The 18,815-nt window shown below is 46.3% G+C and overlaps 1 long non-coding RNA gene across 1 annotated transcript in view; it reads left to right on the forward strand.

Moving 5' to 3' along the window:
- Positions 1–8,945, forward strand: part of LOC135972315 (uncharacterized) — a 37,628-nt gene extending 28,683 nt beyond the window's left edge. The window contains exon 3 of the long non-coding RNA XR_010588738.1: positions 8,850–8,945. This is a non-coding gene — a long non-coding RNA (uncharacterized LOC135972315). The remainder of the gene's footprint in view (positions 1–8,849) is intronic.
- The last annotated feature ends 9,870 nt before the right edge of the window (positions 8,946–18,815 follow it).

Raw genomic sequence — 18,815 nt, forward strand, 5'->3', positions numbered from 1 at the left:
CATTTGGTCACAACTGAAATGGCCTTAACTTAATTACATTCATCCATCTCAGATGGCCACCACACACTTTGGTGCACAATACAACACAACTGAGTCTCTGCTCAGGAGTGGTCTAGAGCTGGAATATCAAGTGCTTTGCAGGTAAGGATTAGCAGAGCTTGCACTTAACCCCAATCTATCATGTTTTGATTTCAATGAGCTCAGAGCTTCACTAAGAACAAAAAAAAACAAAACAAAGGTAAGAGTTATGAGAAAACCAGGATTTTTTCTGCAAATCCCATTAGGATTAAACTATTCCAGATATAACTAGATAGCCTGGCAAACAACCTGCCTTAATGACTGTAAGACACTACTATTAGGGAACCTGTGTATGTGCTATAAGGAAATCTAATGATAAATTACATACTAAAAACTCCATTAAAAGAACGTTAAGTTTGCAAAGTCAAGTACTCAAAAGTTAGGAAATGTCAGAACTAAGGTTGCCTGTGCAAGCTTAATTCATGCCCCCTGCACATATATACTATGATACAGTCCTTAATTCATAGAATCATAGAATATCAGGGTTGGAAGGGAGCTCAAGAGGTCATCTAGTCCAACCCCCTGCTCAAAGCAGGACCAATTCCCAACTAAATCATATGTAATCACATACTATTTCCCCCACCCTTAGGACACCTGCCTGATTCAGTGCACAGGATGATCAATATTTTGTTTTCTCCTCATTGTTCAATGTGTGGGCCTAGGCCATATTTACTGCACACTACTGGGTAGACATACCCTTAGCCGCAATTCCACTTTCAGAGTCTGGAACATCTTTTCTGAGGTGCCACAAGGGGATGTTACAAATCTGTTATAAAGCTGGCCAAAACGTGAATTCACGTCTGGGCTTGCTATAAGACATTTCATTCTACTGAGTGATGATTAATGCCTGAATTTAATTAGGCTAAATTCATTAGTATTCATAAAGTGTTCTGAGCTCTTCAAATGGATGGAGCTATATGCACACTCATTACTGTGCTATTAGAACTCACCGGCTACTACTGCCATCTCTGAGCTCCAGGGATATGGGTTCATTAACCGGGCTACTGCAGAAGTTGCACCAGTGTAATTAAATTAGTTAAACTGATGCAAACCCCTGTGTACACACTGATTTTGGTTAAAGAAAAGCTCTTTAACTTAACCCTGCTTTTAATTTAAATTAAGACAAAATAATCCTTGTTTAAACTGAAATAAACTGGCACAGAAGACTGTGCGGACACTCTTAACTCTGAAACTTAACTAAATCAGTTTAAAATGACACCTTAAATTGGAGTTACCCTCTCATTTAGACAAGCCCGTGGATGCAAGTTTATCTGCAGTACTCACACTGCAGTGCAGCAGCAGGGAAGATGTAACTGACCTTCATAGTTAATATTCCATTTAGATAAATAGAAGCATTTATTCTTCTCTCACATCTATTGTTTCAAGCTCTCTTCAGGCTCAGGCAGATGGCCCTGTTTGTAACACAATTAAAAAGGTCACCTTCACAATAATCTAAAAAACGAGGCCTTGTCTACACACTGCTTGGAAACGTAGGACTGGTCTATACCGCAGACCTATAGAGGTATAACTACGTCGCTCAGGCATGTGAAAAATCCACACCCCTGAGCAACGTACTTACACTTAGCTAAAGCTTTTGATATGGTCTCCCACAGTATTCTTGACAGCAAGTTAAAAAAGTACGGATTGGATGAAAGGACTATAGGGTAGATAGAAAGCTGGCTAGATCATCGGGCTCAATGTCTAGTTGGCAACCGATATCAAGCGGAGTGCCCCAGGGGTCTGTCCTGGGGCTGGTTTTGTTCAACATCTTCATTAATGATCTGGAGGATGGGATGGATTGCACCCTCAGCAAGTTCGCAGATGACATTAAGCTGGGGGGAGAGGTAGATACGCTGGAGGGTAGGGATAGGGTCCAGAGTGACCTAGACAAATTAGAGGATTGGGCCAAAAGAAACCTGATGAGGTTCAACAAGGACAAGTGCAGAGTCCTGCACTTAGGACAGAAGAATCCGATGCTGGGAACTGACTGGCTAAGCAGCAGTTCTGCAGAAAAGGACCTGGGCATTACAGTGGATGAGAAGCTGGATATGAGTCAGCAGCACCCCTCGCCCAGCTCACCTCTGCCTCCGCCTCTTCCCTGAGCGCACCGCGTTCCCCCTCCTCCCCACTCCCTCAGCTGTTTCACAATGCAAGCACTGGGAGCTAGGGGGGAAAAGTGGGCACGCAGCGCACTGAGGGGAGGAGGCGGAGGTGAGCTGCCAGTGGGTGCTGAGCACCCACCAATTTTTCTCCATGGGTGCTCCAGCCCCGGAGCACCCACGGAGTCGGCACCTATGGACAGCACTGTTGGTAGGAGAGCTTCTCCCACCAACATAGCTAGTGCCTCTTGGGGAGGTGAATTAACTACACCAATGGGAGAGCTCTCTCCCATCAGCATAGAGCATCTTCGTTAAGAGCTACAGCAGTGCAGCTGCACCAATGCTGTATTTTAAGTGTAGACTTGTCCTTAGTTATGTCAGAGCATCCTCCTTAGTTGGGTTTCCTGAAATCAGTTTAAGAGTGCCTCTAGTTACATCAGTACAAGTCCTAATTTTTTAAATGAAAGCTTAGATTCATGAGTGCAAGCATATGAGTTTCAAAAAATAGAGAATTATGCAGTTATTTTTGCAGCTGTATAATCACATTACACGTGGGGCTCTTTTTTAAATTATAAAACTACCAGTAAGGTATAGGTTATTTTTTTTAATTGCCAGCTATGTATCATTAAGAATATAAAAATTCTAAGGGCCCTAGTCTTTGCCGCTGTGACTCTATAATTTTCATGTGAATTTACATGGGAGGTCAGTGTTTAAGTTGTCTAGTATAAATTACCATACACGTGATTTGATTTCTGCTGTCAGGAAAGCCAAGCATAAATTGAAGTCCATACATATTGCATGGCCCACAAGAGTGCCAAAAGGATAGAATTATACTTAAACAGTCATATCTGTACCCACACAATTCCGAAGAACAGCTGAAATTTGTTTCTCGTGCCTCTGAACACATCCACTCTGCTGAGGAGCAAAAAAAAAAAAAAAAAAATGCATTAAGCATAACTTTAAAATAATCTTAGATAAATTTCTTATCTTAATGAAAAGTCATAATATCTATTGTGCTTAAATATTAATCAACTTCTGGTTCCAATCAACTGATCTTGACAACTGCTTTTACATAGTAAATAAACTCTGTCTCAACTCTTTCCATTTTCTGTAATAATTGCCCTTTTAAGCCTAGGCAGTCGTAGGCAGTGTTACTGCAGTGCATGCTGGGAATTGTGGGTCTTCTGGCTCTCTCGGATATAGACTTCCACCCCGACGCACTACAGTTCCCAGATCACAGCGCACAGTCTATTATCCTAGGCAAAGCAGCAGCAGTTTCACATTAAGCTCTACTTTGGTCTTTCCTTTACAGTTCTTGTCCTGAAAATGACTAACTGGAAATGATCTGAACACTTGCCAAGCAGAGGGGATGTGTTCAGAGGCACGGGAAACAAAGCCATGTAGTGGCTTTTTGTGCGCGGTTTGTCCACAGACCAAATGTATTTCTGTACAATGAAAAGTGGAGTTTGCTGGAGGTTTTGGCTTTACTTGTTCAGTGTGTTCATCTGGCTCAGCTGGACATTGCTATGTTTTGTTTCAAAGAAAGACAAAATTAATATAATTGTTACTGAAATAAAAAGCCCGCTTAGGTTTTGACAGGTAGAATTCACCCTTGTTTTCGGTGTTGTACCCACGCTGGTCCCAGAATATTAGAATCACCCAGATATATGTACTTTGTTACCAGGCATTATTCATATACCCAGCACCTTCAAGTTAGAGCCCACACTGTATCTTCTTATGTTTAAGAATAACGGTCGAAGCAGGTGATTTCACCTTCTGATGTGCTCCTAGTTCCTTGTGCACTAGGCTCCCTGTGAATGAGCTTCTGCCGTCAGACCACAAAGGTCCCAGCGGTAACATGCAGACTCTGGGCACCAGGGTGGGGGGATCCCCTGGCCTAAGTGGTGAAGTTAGCTATAGAACAACCATAGTCCAACATTTAGAGTACTTCTATTTGCAACTTCTGTAATATTCATTAACTTGAATCTTACCACATGCCTTACTGTAACCCTTCCTAGTAGAACCGAGACTGACTTATAGAAATGCATGGCTAATAAGCAGAGAAGATGGCCCAAAATTACTCAGTGTTGAAGCATGTCTATACACTATTGTTTGCTCAGACATTTTTTCTTGTTAAGTGCGCTCAGAAATGTGTGCAATTCAGCAGCCAACCACTGTCTCCTCTCACACACCTTGCTTTTGGACGATACAAGTAATGCCTATGGGTTATTAGTTTGCTCTCTATCTTGATAAGCAGGCACTTCTCATACTTTGTTTGCACTTTGGATAGAACTGAGATAAATGTTTTAAAAATGAAAAGCTGCCATGCCAGCTGTTTGTGCTAGTTCTCATCTAAAACACACACTGTTATCCATTTTGTGTGCACAAATGGATGCATTCACATTTCTCTAAGTCCATGTAAAATACAATCCTAGGAAAGCACTTATGGTATGTGTGCTTCAGTTTTTATGCATCATGCCATTCTATAGGAAAGGGACAAGCACTGTATTTGCTGATGTACTGTTTACTGTTTTATACCCACAAATCTAGAAAATTCAGAAAGGCCTAGTTTACACTGGATGTTTCACCTGTTGATGTCTGCTCCTGGGATAGCTGACTAAGTGAAGATCTCTAGTATAAAGGAGCTAAAACTCTGATGATTGTGCACCAGTGCCGCTGTGACAATGGCTGAAATCAGCAGATTTTCAACGAAGACAAGGCCTAAACATCTATCCTTAAATCCTCATGACATAGCTATACATTGAAATTGCTACTGGGATGCATTCTCAGCCAGCTTAGGCTTTTGCTGGACAACTTCAATAGGTGTCACTGGAAAATAACTTTTGAGAAAATGGAAAAAATATCCATTTTTGTTGAAATTTCAGGTTTTTATAGTACACCCAAACCCCAATATTTGAGGGGGTTAAACTGAAATTTTTCAGTTTTCAGGCTAACAAAAAACCTGAAGAATGTCAAAAGGAAACTTTCAAGGAAAATTAGAAAAAATTTAAACCTTGTTAAAATACTTTGTAAAAACATTTAAGTCATTTCCCGGCCAGCTATAGCTGCCCCTTTAAAGCTGTGTATATCAATCTGAGAATGCAGAACCCATATTATAGAGCTGTGGTTCTCAGACTTTTGTATTAGTGCCCCTTTCACACAGCAAGCCTCTTAGTGTGACCCCCCCTTTACAAATTAAAAACACATTTTTTATATTTAACACCATTATAAATGGTGGAGGCGAAGCAGAGTTTGGGGATGAAGGCTGACAATTTGCGACCCCCACATAATAACCTCATGACTCCCAGTTTGAGACCCCTGTTATAGAGGCACAATATGCTGTTAATGATTGCAAATGTCAGAGTCCACGTCTCTGCTTTCAGGGGACGCTCCAAGTAGTTCTATATAAATGTAATATTTATTTTTTCAAGGATGCAGAATTAAATTAAAATTAAAAATAAATAAATTAATGGAGATATCCTATCTCCTAGAACTGGAAGGGACCTTGAAAGATTATTGAGTCCAGCCCCCTGCCTTCACTAGCAGGACCGAGTACTGATTTTGCCCCCGATTCCTAAGTGGCCCCCTCAAGGATTGAACTCACAACCCTGGGTTTAGCAGGCTAATGCTCAAACCACTGAACTATCCCTCCCTCCAAAATGGTCATTCTATACATCATTCCCAAAGCATGCTAGGTGCTTAGCAGAAAAATAAGGTGATGAGCTAAGAAGTATATAATCTGAGGCCAAGATGATGCTCTAATTGAAATCAGTGACAAATCTCTCACTGACAGTGCAGGATTGGGCCCTAATTTTATTATACAACACCACTAGTGAATTTTTTTTAATAGCCACATTTCTTTAAAAAGCCCTTTCAATTCCTCAGTTGTGGCATTGGAAAAGCTCATTGATTTCAGAGCAATTCTTGGAATCAGAAGGAGTTTTGCCTACACTAGGAGTGCTTTTGTTCAGAGTCTATACACACACACGCACGCACACACACACTCAGAGTAATTCTGTAAGCTATAAAGTTTAGTTGGAGCCACAGGATTTGGCTTGTTCATTGTGCTCATCAGGCTCAATTGAACTGTGTTGCAATTTTGGCAAAAGAAACATTGTGCAAAATATTAATTGTACAATGAACTCTACCAACATGTTTTTGAACTTTTAGCAAGAGTTCTGCAGAGCCCCATGAAGGCAGACCTATAAATCCATGAAAAGGGGTGTTTATGGACATGCTGATAGACTGAAAACAATAATTGTGCACCACTCTAAAATACCACTTATGGAGTAGAGGCAGCCCCTGTGGACTGGGGCTCAAGTACACTCAAATGTCATGGTGATGGGTGCAGTCTGAGAACCTGAATAGAACTGTGCCTACATAGAACCCCATTAAAGACAACTGCCAAATGTGGACTTAAGACAGTATCCACTGTTCACATAGGCAGAAACACGTTCCACTGACTTTAATCAAACTACAAAAGATTTTTTCAGAGCAATAGCAGGAATTGGTAACTCATAAATCCACTGTTAGAAACAAACTGCAGTTTTCCAGGTATGGGATCGTAGAACTGTTACATTATTACTACCCTGCACTAATTTTGTCTGTTAACTTTGCACTCTTTGTGATGTTTTACAGTAGGTTTATATTTCTATCTTGAAGCACTTCAAACACTTTGAAATTAGTTACGGTGATTTTTACAATATATATTTGAATTGCAGTAATGCCTAGAAACCCCAATCATGGACCAGGATGCCAATGCACTAGGCTCTGTACAAACACAGAACAAAAAGACAGCCCCTGCATCATATGAAAGTGTTTTATACATGTTGATTGCTGTTTTCACCTAGAATTTGGTAGATCAAGTAATTGTAAACATGTTACCACAAAGTTGTAAGTGTACACGAGGTTAAAAATTAACTCCCAATTCCTCATTTGTCACACACTAAAATTTTAGTCAATACGTTTAGGAGTCTGTTTGCATGGGTCCAGTTGCATGATTGGACCCTTAAAAAGCTGCTCCAAATTTTGATAGCAGAATAAACCAAAATTCTTTCCTCCTGTTAAATTAAGCCTAAGAAGGAAGAGGATATCTGCATTAATGGCTAAAAATCCAAAGCCAACCAACCAAACAAAAAACAAATTTCAGCAGATAGAAAGAAAAGACAAGCACTATAATTCCTAACAGAAAAATGCAAAAACTCCCTTAACTCTAAAAGGTGAACTGAAAAGGAACAACCGGACATGTGATACTGTAAGGGCTTGTCTATACTTACGCGCTGGTTCGGCGGCAGGCAATCGAACTTCTGGGTTCGATTTATCGCGTCTTGTCTGGACGCGATAAACTGAACCCAGAAGTGCTCCCTGTCGACTCCGGTAATCCTGCTCGGCGCGAGGAGTATGCGGAGTCGACAGGGGAGCCAGCCTGCCGCGTCTGGACCGTGGTAAGTTCCAACTAAGGTACGTCGACTTCAGCTACGTTATTCACGTAGCTGATGTTGCGTACCTTAGTTCGAATTGGGGGGTTAGTGTAGACCAGGCCTAAGACAACAGTTTTCAAACAATTCCTGCTAAAGTGGTTCTAACATGGTTTCAAAGTCAGTGGAGACATATCCAACCTTCTTCAAACCATTTTAGTAGCCTACACTATTTACCTGGGCTAGATATCTTTTTTTTAAAACCCAGTTCTTACATGGTTTTGACCCATCCACATTAACCCTTAAGACCATATTAAAGTAGCTGAACATGAGCTGTTCTTGAAAACAATACTGTATTTACAGTAACTCCATTTTCAAACAATCCCCAGGCCAGCATAGATAAGGCCTTTAAACTACCTGAAATGTATTCCTTTTTCCCTCCATCGGGGTTTGGGAATGCTGCAGCTGATGTCTTCATCAAGGTCTTCCAAAGAGTGCTAAAGTCCTGCAGAGACAGGAAGAAAGAATCTAATAGGTCTTTTTACATTTGAAATAAGAGGCCCATAGACATATCAAAAGGAGTAGGAAAGGGTGTAAGGCTTGGTCTACACTAAACCCCCAAATCGAACTAAGGTACGCAACTTCAGCTACGTGAATAACGTAGCTGAAGTCGACGTACCTTAGTTCGAACTTACCGCCGTCCAGACCCGGCAGGCAGGCTCCCCCGTCGACTCCGCATACTCCTCTCGGCAAGCAGGATTACCGGAGTCGACGGGGAGCACTTCTGAGTTCGATTTATCGCGTCCAGACTAGACGCGATAAATCGAACCCAGAAGTTCGATTGCCTGCCGCCGAACCAGCGCGGTAAGTAGAGACAAGCCCTAAGATATGGCCTATATAGATCCAACTGCAGGATCGGGACCTCTATGGGGTATGTGTGTGTATATTATTGCTTCACAGTTCACCTTTAAAGAGTGTTTTACCCAAACCCATACAGATCATATTTTCTGCACTGCATACTATGGCTCTATTAGTATGCACGAGTCCACAGCTATTACTTAAAACTTAAGGGACACCTGCAATGTAAACAGAAGACACTAATTGCTACACTTTAGAAACAAAAGGGACGATTTAGTCAGTTTGTTTGTTAGAGCAGGGATAGTGGTTACCTTAAAAAGACTTTTGTAAGTTTGCACCTCTCACACATTCCAATCATGAGTTCCATTTCTTCTGCTTTAATCTTCCTTGCCACTAGACCATCCAGTCTGATGAAGTATCAACAAAATGTCAGTTCCAGTGGAAAGCAATACTTGCTCTAATGGCTGTGATGGAGAGCACGGATACAAGAGGTATTTGTAAAAACTGTTTTTAAAAATTAATGTTTTTTCCACATATACAGTTGTAATACCACAGGCCTCAAATTTGCAGCACTTATGAATGTGCTTCCCAGGATGTCAGAGGAATCATTGTCATATGTAACAGGACCCTAGACAGTTAAATAACTGTACAACTTCCCTTTAATGCTCCTGATGTGAAAGATAGCAAAACTACTAAAAACAGGGGTGGGAATTGTTTTGTTATTGAAAAGCAGCTTCAAAGCTTGAGAAGGTGACAAATGATTTATTTCCTAAAGCCCTCTAGTTACCCTCAACAAATCTATTATTTCCCTTAGCACATTGCTGTCTTTGTACAGCATAGGAAGGCAAGTAAATAGCTTTATTTAGGAACCTGGATGCACTGAGATGCTGAGAGAATGTATCAGTGCTTGCAAGGGGAAAAAAAACAGAAGAAAATCTTTATCTAAAGACTGGATTATGATTCTGTTGAAGGACAGAAAGACTATGAAGGGTGGGGGAGAGTGAAAGACATTTCATTCTATAGCACATCACTAGATATTATGGAGAGAAGACAGTCGTCTCTCTAAGACCAAAAGGAACACTTTTTCCTAATGTATTGCTGGTTAATCTTACAATGCTTTGCAGGAAAACAAACACTAAGTAGCTGGATACAAGCAACATGCAGGTTCTTTCATCTCTTTTGTAGGGATTTAATGACAGCTAAACTTAAAATTATTTCAAAGGAAATGCTGGGGGAAACAGTCAAAAGCCACAGGGTAGAGAGGATCTAATAATGTCCCTTTAACTGAGGTAAAACCCTGGACACTACAAGGCTTTAGACAGATTATAGGCAGTTTCGTCCTGTCCATATTGCGGCTTTTAACCTTGAACCTGCGCCATGGAACAACTGTGTTACAACTGCAGCGTAGATAAGGCCTTACTGGTAAAGGCCAGACACCTTGGTTTGCCTGTAGGCAGACTGCAGGGCTACGTTACTGTATAATCAAAAAGAAGAACAGGAGGACTTGTGGCACCTTAGAGACTAACAAATTTATTAGAGCATAAGCTTTCGTGGACTACAGCCCACTTCAGTAGTCCACGAAAGCTTATGCTCTAATAAATTTGTTAGTCTCTAAGGTGCCACAAGTCCTCCTGTTCTTCTTTTTGCGGATACAGACTAACACGGCTGCTACTCTGAAACCTTTCGTTACTGTATAATGACTTTGGAGGCCAAATTCAGATCTCCCTCTCCCCCTTACATTAACTGTGAATTTGGCCCTGCTTACAGGTCTACATGGTTGGTGTTAATAACTGTACTTATTGCACACTGTCATTTTTAAAAATTATCACATCTCCTCAGCCCCTTACTGTATTTTGTTCAAGAGTTGCACAAACTTGGAAGAATTGCAAGACATTTCAATTTGCTATCTCAAAAGATTGCAAATAGAGGCCTCATTTTATTTGACTGACTCTTTTTCCATCACTTATTGCCAGCTCTGAAACAATGGTTTGTGTTGGTTTAGAGGTTTCCTAAGTCTCTTTCAAACAGTTATGCTGGATCCAAGATCAAAAATCGCATTAGAGGTAATCCTTTCGTACTTAAATCCATACAGTATCGGCATATGATTTGTGTGCAACACAAGACTCATTCATACAGAGAATACCATGGAGACCCATAAAAATTACTGAGAGGTAACTTTGAGAAGAATGGGTTGCATTACAATTTTGCCAAAAGCAATTAAAAGGAAACCTAAATGATGGTTAAATGCACACAATGACATCACCTTATCCTGTACAGGACTCAGTAATGCAAAGCAGAACCATACACTGGCTCTGAAGATTTGCCCGATAGTAACCTCGAACAGGGAGAGACAGACTTAGCCAGAAGTGAAAACATGCTATTTCCTTGCCAACATTTAAGACGAGCAAGCATCAGGGGTATCCGCAGCTAAGCCAGGCAGAGTGTGCGGAGCCTTTGAGAGGTAGAAGAGGAAAAATAACAATAATGAAGCTATTTGTTGACTTTTGCCTTGGAAGAATTAGGTGCCCAAATGGATCCTCTGCTTTGCATGTAATCAACCTTTTCCCTTTTCACTCCCTGTCTGTTGCCACCCCGCCCCCGTATTTCCCTGAGTTAGGAGGGAGCCAGGATTTGGTTCTGGGGGAGTTTATTGGGGGCGCAGAGGCAGAGTTTCGATCAGCGGGGCTCTTCCTGGGGCATCCCAGTGGATTGTCTCCGGCGGGGATGGGGCTCTGAGGCGGGGAGTTTCCTTGGAGGCTGTGGTGGAGCTCAGAGGAGGGGGGGGGGGGCGGCGGGATAAGGGGGAGGCCGGTGGGATAAGGGGGGAGGCCGGCGGGATGGGGGGCCAGTGGGATAAGGAGGGGTAGGCGGGATAAGGGGGGGCGGTGGGATAAGGGGGGCTGGCTGGATAAGGGCCAATGGGATAAGGGGGGGCCAGCAGGATAAGGGGGGGCTGGTGGGATAAGGGTCAATGGGATAAGGGGGGGTAGGCAGGATAAGGGGGGCCAGTGGGATGGGGGGTGGTGGGATAAGGGGGGGCAGTGGGATAAGGGGAGGCAGGCGGGATAAGGGGGGGCTGGTGGGATAAGGGGGGGTTGGTGGGATGGGGGGGCGGTGGGATAAGGAGGGGTAGGTGGGATAAGGGGGGGACGGCGGGATAAGGGGGGCCGGTGGGATAAGGAGGGGTAGGCGGGATAAGGGGGCCAGCGGGATAAGGGGGGCCGGTGGGATAAGGAGGGGTAGGCGGGATAAGGGGGGGCAGTGGGATAAGGGGGGGCGGCGGGATAAGGAGGGGTAGGCGGGATAAGGGGGGGACGGCGGGATAAGGGGGGCCGGTGGGATAAGGAGGGGTAGGCGGGATAAGGGGGCCAGCGGGATAAGGGGGGCCGGCGGGATAAGGGGGGTAGGCGGGATAAGGGGGCCAGCGGGATAAGGGGGGCCGGCGGGATAAGGGGGGTAGGCGGGATAAGGGGGCCAGCGGGATAAGGGGGGCCGGCGGGATAAGGGGGGTAGGCGGGATAAGGGCCAATGGGATAAGGGGGGGTAGGCAGGATAAGGGGGGCCAGTGGGATGGGGGGCCGGTGGGATAAGGAGGGGTAGGCGGGATAAGGGGGGCCAGCGGGATAAGGGGGGCCGGCGGGATAAGGAGGGGCGGCGGGCTAAGGGGGGGGTGGCGGGCTAAGGGGGGCCGGCGGGATAAGGAGGGGCGGCGGGATAAGGGGGGCTGGTGGGATAAGGGCCAATGGGATAAGGAGGGGCGGCGGGCTAAGGGGGGCCGGTGGGATAAGGGGGGGCTCACTGGGGCAGGGGGGAGCGGGCATGTCATTCAGGACATTGTGGCTGGAGTCCCTGAAGATGAAGCAAAGGAACCGAGGCTGCAGCTCCCCCCACGCTGCGCTCCCGAGGGGGGTCCCAGGGGTCCCCGCCTTTGCAAAGGGCCTCGGGCGGGGGGAGCCCCGGAGCCCCCGCCCCGCCCCCCTTGGCGGAGCAGGGAGCGCCGCGCAGGCGCAGGGAGCGGTGGCGTTTGAACGCCAGTTACCCCGCGGAGGCGAGCGACGGCGAAGTAGGTGAAAGGTAACTCGGTGTCAGCGCTCTCCCCGCGCCGCCGCGGCAGAGTGCGCGTGCGCAACAAGTGCCACGCGCATCCACCCTGCCCTGGCCCGCCCCCTTGCTCCTTTCCCAGGGGGCGGGGGCGGCAGCGCTGAGCGCGTGCCGGGGGGCGGGGCTGCTGCTGCAAAGCCCTGCCGGCTGGGCGCCCGCTGCGCCCCTGCTCCGCTCCTGCAAGCAGCGAGGGCACGTGGCTGCTGCCTGTCTGTGCCGGACTCTGCAGTGCGCCCCGGCAGCAGGATGTCGCCTCTTGGCCAGGGCCGGCTCTAGGTTTTTTGCCGCCCCAGGCAAAACATTTTTTGGCTGCCCCCCACCCCAGCCCTGGGCTCTCACCCCCCGACCAGTTCCCTCGCCACCTGCACCCCCTGCTGCCCCAGCCCTGGGCTCCCCCCCCCACCCCATCCCACCCGCACCCCCTGCTGCCTCTGCCCTGGGCTCCCCCCTCGCCTCCAGCGTTGGCATTGGCAGGGTCGGGGTACCTATTGGGTTCCAGGAAGTGGGTGGAGCCCGCCCATTGCTAAACGATCCCCCTCTCCCCCCAGCCTAAGGGGAGGATCTACAGGACCTGAAACCCAAAAGATTACGTGGGACAACTAATGAAATAACAGGGACAGGAGTGCAGTCAGAGAGTCAAAAGAAGGGAGCCTGACGGGGACACCGAGCAGAGAACCCCGAACAGCGCCCACTGCTCCTCAAAGGTGTCAAGGGAGCCAGTGGACGCCGCCCAGAGGAACTCTGTCCGGATACGTGAACGGACAGAGGATCGGAAATAGGCCCCACAGTCACAGGAGACCCCAGCGGCCAACCTCCTCACTCTGGTTTTCTAGATGGCTGTTTTCGCCAGGGCCAGGAGGAGGTTGACCAGGAGGTCCCGTGACTTTGTGGGGCAAGCAGCGGGGCTCCCAAGCCGCGCCTCAGCCCAGGGTCCCTCCAGCCAGGGCTCCCGCCTCCAGGACCGGCCGGGACCCGGGAGGGCAGAGCCGGGGGACCGCCCGGCAGGGGGCTGTGGAGCCGGGGCAGGGTAGCCCCAGGGGGAGTGGAGCCCCGGAGAGCGGGACGTGGGCCCCGCACGGCAGCACCCCGCCCTCTATGTGCTGCTGGGGGGCAGGAAAGGGGGGCTCCTCCCCCAGAGCTTGCTGCTGCCGACAGGGAAAGGGCTGGGGGGCGTCCTCCTCTCTGGCCCCTATCCCGGAGCAGCCTGCCTGCACCCCAAACTCATCCCCAGCCCTGCTCCACCCCAGAGCCCCCACCCCCAGTCAGAGCTTTCACCCCCCCACTGCACCCTCAATCCTCTACCCCAGCCCTGAGCCCCTCCCGCACCCCAAACACCTCATCCCCAGTCCCAGCCAGAGCCCTCATCCCCCTGCACCCCAACCCTCTGCCCGAGCCCTGAGCCCCTCCCACACCCCAAACACCTTATCCCCAGTCCCAGCCAGAGCCCTCATCCCCCTGCACCCCAACCCTCTACCCGAGCCCTGAGCCCCTCCCACACCCCATACACCTCATCCCCAGTCCCAGCCAGAGCCCTCATCCCCCTGCACCCCAACCCTCTGCCCGAGCCCTGAGCCCCTCCCACACCCCAAACACCTTATCCCCAGTCCCAGCCAGAGTCCTCACCCCCCACACTCCTACTCTCGCCCTGAGCCCCTCCCACACCCCAAACCCCCCATTGCCAGCCCCAGACAGACCCCTCACCCCTACACCCCTACTCTCACCCTGAGCCCCTCCCACACCCCAAACCCCCCATTGCCAGCCCCAGACAGACCCCTCACCCCTACACCCCTACTCTCACCCTGAGCCCCTCCCACACCCCAAACCCCCCATTGCCAGCCCCAGACAGACCCCTCACTTCCTACACCCCTACTCTCGCCCTGAGCCCCTCCCACACTCCAAACCCCTCATCTGCAGCCACACCCTGCAGCCCTCACCCCTGCACCCCATCCCTCTGTACCCCTCCCATCCCCAAACTCCCTCCCAGTGCCTGCACCCCAATCCCCTGCCGCAGCCTAGGGCCTGCACCCCAGACTTTGTCCCTCACCCAAACTCCTCCCAGAGCCTTGGGCAGGTGGGGGGGGCGGAGTTTGGGCACCACCAACATTTCTACAAACATGCCACCCCTGTTGCTATTCTTTCTGCACATCGAGATGGTTTGTTCCTGCGCCTTCAATAGGGCTTCTTTAAAATACAGCCAGCTTTCCTGGACTCCTTTCCCCCTCATATTAGCCTCCCAGGGGATCCTGCCCATCAGTTCCCTGAAGGAGTCAAAGTCTGCTTTTCTGAAGTCCAGGGTCCGTATTTTGCTACTCTCCTTTCTTCCTTTTGTCAGGATCCTGAACTCAACCATCTCATGGTCACTGCTGCCCAGTTGCCACCCACTTCTACTTCCCCTACCAATTCTTCCCTGTTTGTAAGCAGCAGGTCAAGAGGAGAACTCCCCCTGGTTGGTTCCTCCAGTAGTTGCACCAGGAAGTTGTCCCCAAAAACTTCCTGGATTGTCTGTGCACTGCTGTATTGCTCTCCCAGCAGATGTCAAGGTGACTGAAGTCCCCCATTAGAACCAGGGCCAGTGTTCTGGAAACTTCAGTTAATTGTCTGAAGAAAGCCTCGTCTACCTCATCCTTGGTCCGGTGGTCTATAGTACATGCCCACTACGACAGCACCCTTCTTGTTCTCGCTTCTAAACTTAACCCAAAGACTCTCAACAGGCTGAATTAATTTCCCAGTCCTGTGGGACCTGGTGCAAGTTCCTGATCTGTTTTGAAATGGGGTAATGTTTCCTTTTTCAAACCCTTTTGTCTGTCTTTCTGATTTAGACCGAAAGCTCTCTGGAGCAGGTACTCCTCTTGCTCTGTGTATGAACATGGTGTAGCATAATGCAGATCTGATCAGAGATGGGCCTCTCAACACAGTTGTAATAATAAAAGCCCCCATTCTGTTCCATTTGCAGTTCCTCGGTACATTTATATGCACTTTTGCAAAGCAGTTGGAGATCGACAGATGAAAAGTGCTACGAGCGTTATGTTTACAAACAGAGCATGTAGTATGACTTAAGTTACACTTAAACTGAAATCACTACTTCTTGAAAAAAAAGTCTTCCATGTCATCAACTGTTGAAGGCACAAATCTTTTGTCACCTTTATTGATGCCTTAATTTTTTGTGCAGCTTTTATTACTAGTGGCAAGATTTCATTTAGTCACTTTGATGAATAACATCCCGTTTAACAGATGACTTCATCGCTATAACATATCTTTTAGGAGCCATTAGAGCTAGGGGGACAAATGACCTCATTTTGTACTTAGTTGCTTTTTTTCTGTTTATGATCTCATTTAAGGAGTCTGGCTAATCCTGGCTTGGCAATTATTCATGGAGCCTTTGACCTTTGTCAGCCATTTCCAGTGTGGAAGAGACAGAGTCATTATTGTAAAATAGGTGGGTCAATATATTATGTGATATGAGTTACAGTCCCCAGTCCAGTTGCTAGTGGTCAGAGCTGATAGTCTCAAAACTACTCTGAAATAGCAATGGTAGCGAGTAGGTGAGGCCAAGCATTGTGACCGAAGGTGCCATTCGTTATACTGTACTGCTCCTTGAATCAGTGGAGGACTACAGTTTCCAGGCGATAGTGCCTTAAGAACATAAGGATGGCCATACTGGGTCAGACCAAAGGTCCATCTAGCCCAATATCCTGTCTTCCGATGGTGACCAATGCCAGGTGCCCGAGATGGAGTGAACAGAACAGGTAATCATCAAGTGATCCATCCACTGTCGCCCATTCCCAGCTTCTGGCAAACAGAGACTAGGGACACCATCCCTGTCCATCCTGGCTAATAGACATTGATGGATCTATCCTCCATGAACCTATCTAGTTCTTTTTGAACCCTGTTATAGTCTTGATCTTCACAATATCCTCTGGCAAGGAGTTCCACAGGTTGACTGTGTGTTGTGTGAAAAAATACTTCCTTTTGTTTGTTTTAAACCTGCTGCCTATTAGTTTCATTTGGTGACCCCTAGTTCTTGTGTTATGAGAAGAAGTAAGTAACACTTCCTTATTTACTTTCTTCACCCCAGTCATGATTTTATAGACCTCAATCATATCCTACCTTAGTTGTCTCTTTTCCAAGCTGAACAGTCCCAGTCTTATTAATCTCTCCTCATATGCCAGCCATTCCATACCCCTAATCGTTTTGGTTGCCTTTTTCTGAACCTTTTCCAATATACCTTTTTTGAGATCGGGCGACCACATCTGCACGCAGTATTCAAAACGTGGGTGTACCATGGATTTATATAGAGGCAATATGATATTTTCTGTCTTATTATCTATCTCTTTCTTAATGATTCCCAACATTCTGTATACTTTTTTGACTGCTGCTGCACATGGAGTGGATGTTTTCAGAGAACTAGCCACAATGACTCCAAGATCTCTTTCTTGAGTGGTAACAGCTAATTTAGATCCCATCATTGTATATGAATAGTTGGGATTATGTTTTCCAATGTGCATTACTTTGCATTTATCAACATTGATTTTCATCTACCATTTTGTTGCCCAGTCACCCAGTTTTTTGAGATCCTTTTGTTGCTCTTCACAGTCTGCCTGGGACTTAACTATCTTGAGTAGTTTTGTATCATCTGCAAATTTTGCCACCTCACTGTTTACCCCTTTTTCTAGATCATTTATAAATATGTTGAATAGGACTGGGCCCAGTACAGACCTCTGGGGGACACCACTATTTACCTCTCTCTGGTCTGAAAACTGACCATTTATTCCTACTTTTTGTTTCCTATCTTTTAACCAGTTACCAATCCATGAGAGGACCTTCCCTGTTATCCCATGACAGCATACTTTGCTTAAGAGCCTTTTGTGAGGGACCTGGTCAAAGGCTTTCTGAAAATCTAAGTACACTATATCCACTGGATCCCCCTTGTCCACATGCTTGTTGACCCCCTCAAAGAATTCTAGTAGATTGGTGAGGTATGATTTCCCTTTATAAAAACCATGTTGATTCTTCCCCAACAAGTTATGTTAATCTATGTGTCTGACAATTTTGTTCTTTACTATAATTTCAATCAGTTTGCCTGGTATTGAAAAATCAGGCTTACCAGCCTGTAATTGCCAGGATCACCTCTTGAGCCCTTTTTAAAAATTGGCATCACATTAGCTATCCTCCAGTTATCTAGTACAGAAGCTGATTTAAATGATAGGTTACAGACTACAGTTAGTAGTTCTGCAATTTCACATTTGAGTTCCTTCAGAACTCTTGGGTGAATATCATCTGGTTCTGGTGACTTATTACTGTTTAGTTTATCAATTTGTTCCAAAACCTTCTGTAATGACACCTTAATCTAGGACAGTTCCTCAGATCTGTCACCTAAAAAGAATGGCTCAGGTTTGGGAATCTCCCTCACATCCTCAGCCATTAAAACCGATGCAAAGAATTCATTTAGTTTCTCTGCAATGGCCTTATCGTCCTTGAGTGCTCCTTTAGCACCTCAATCGTCCAGTGGCCCCACTGGTTGTTTAGCAGGCTTCCTGCTTCTGATTTACTTACAATTTTTTTGCTATTACTTTTTGAGTCTTTGGCTAGCTGTACTTCAAATTCTTTTTTTGGCCTTCCTAATTATATTTTTACACTTCATTCGCCAGTGTTTATGCTCCTTTCTATTTTCCTCACTAGGATTTAACTTCCACTTTTTAAAGGATGCCTTTTTGCCTCTCACTGCTTCTTTTACTTCGTTGTTTAGCCACGGGGGCACTTTTTTGGTTCTCTTACTATGTTTTTTAATGTGGGGGATACATTTAAGTGGAGCCTCTATTATGGTGCCTTTAAAAAGTTTCCATGCAGCTTGCAGGACTTTTACTTTTGGTGCTGTACCTTTTCATTTCTGTTTAACTAACCTCCTCATTTTTGTGTAGTTCTCCTTTCTGAAATTAAATGCTACAGTGTTGAGCTGCTTTGGTGTTTTTCCTGCCACAGGGATATTAAATTTAATTATATGATGGTCACTATTACCAAGCAGTCCAGCTATATTCATCTCTTGGACCAGATCCTGTGCTGCACTTAGGACTAAATCAAGAATTGCCTCTCCTCTGGTGGGTTCCAGGACCAGCTGCTCCAAGAAGCAGTGATTTAAGGTGTCAATCAACTTTAACTCTGCATCCCGTCCTGAGGTGATATGTACCCAGTCACTATGGGGATAGTTGAAATCCCCCATTATTATTGAGTTTTTTTTATTTTACTAGGCTCTCTAATCTCCCTG

Source organism: Chrysemys picta, chromosome 6 (assembly GCF_011386835.1).
Source record: "Chrysemys picta bellii isolate R12L10 chromosome 6, ASM1138683v2, whole genome shotgun sequence".
Classification (NCBI taxonomy): Eukaryota; Metazoa; Chordata; order Testudines; family Emydidae; genus Chrysemys; species Chrysemys picta.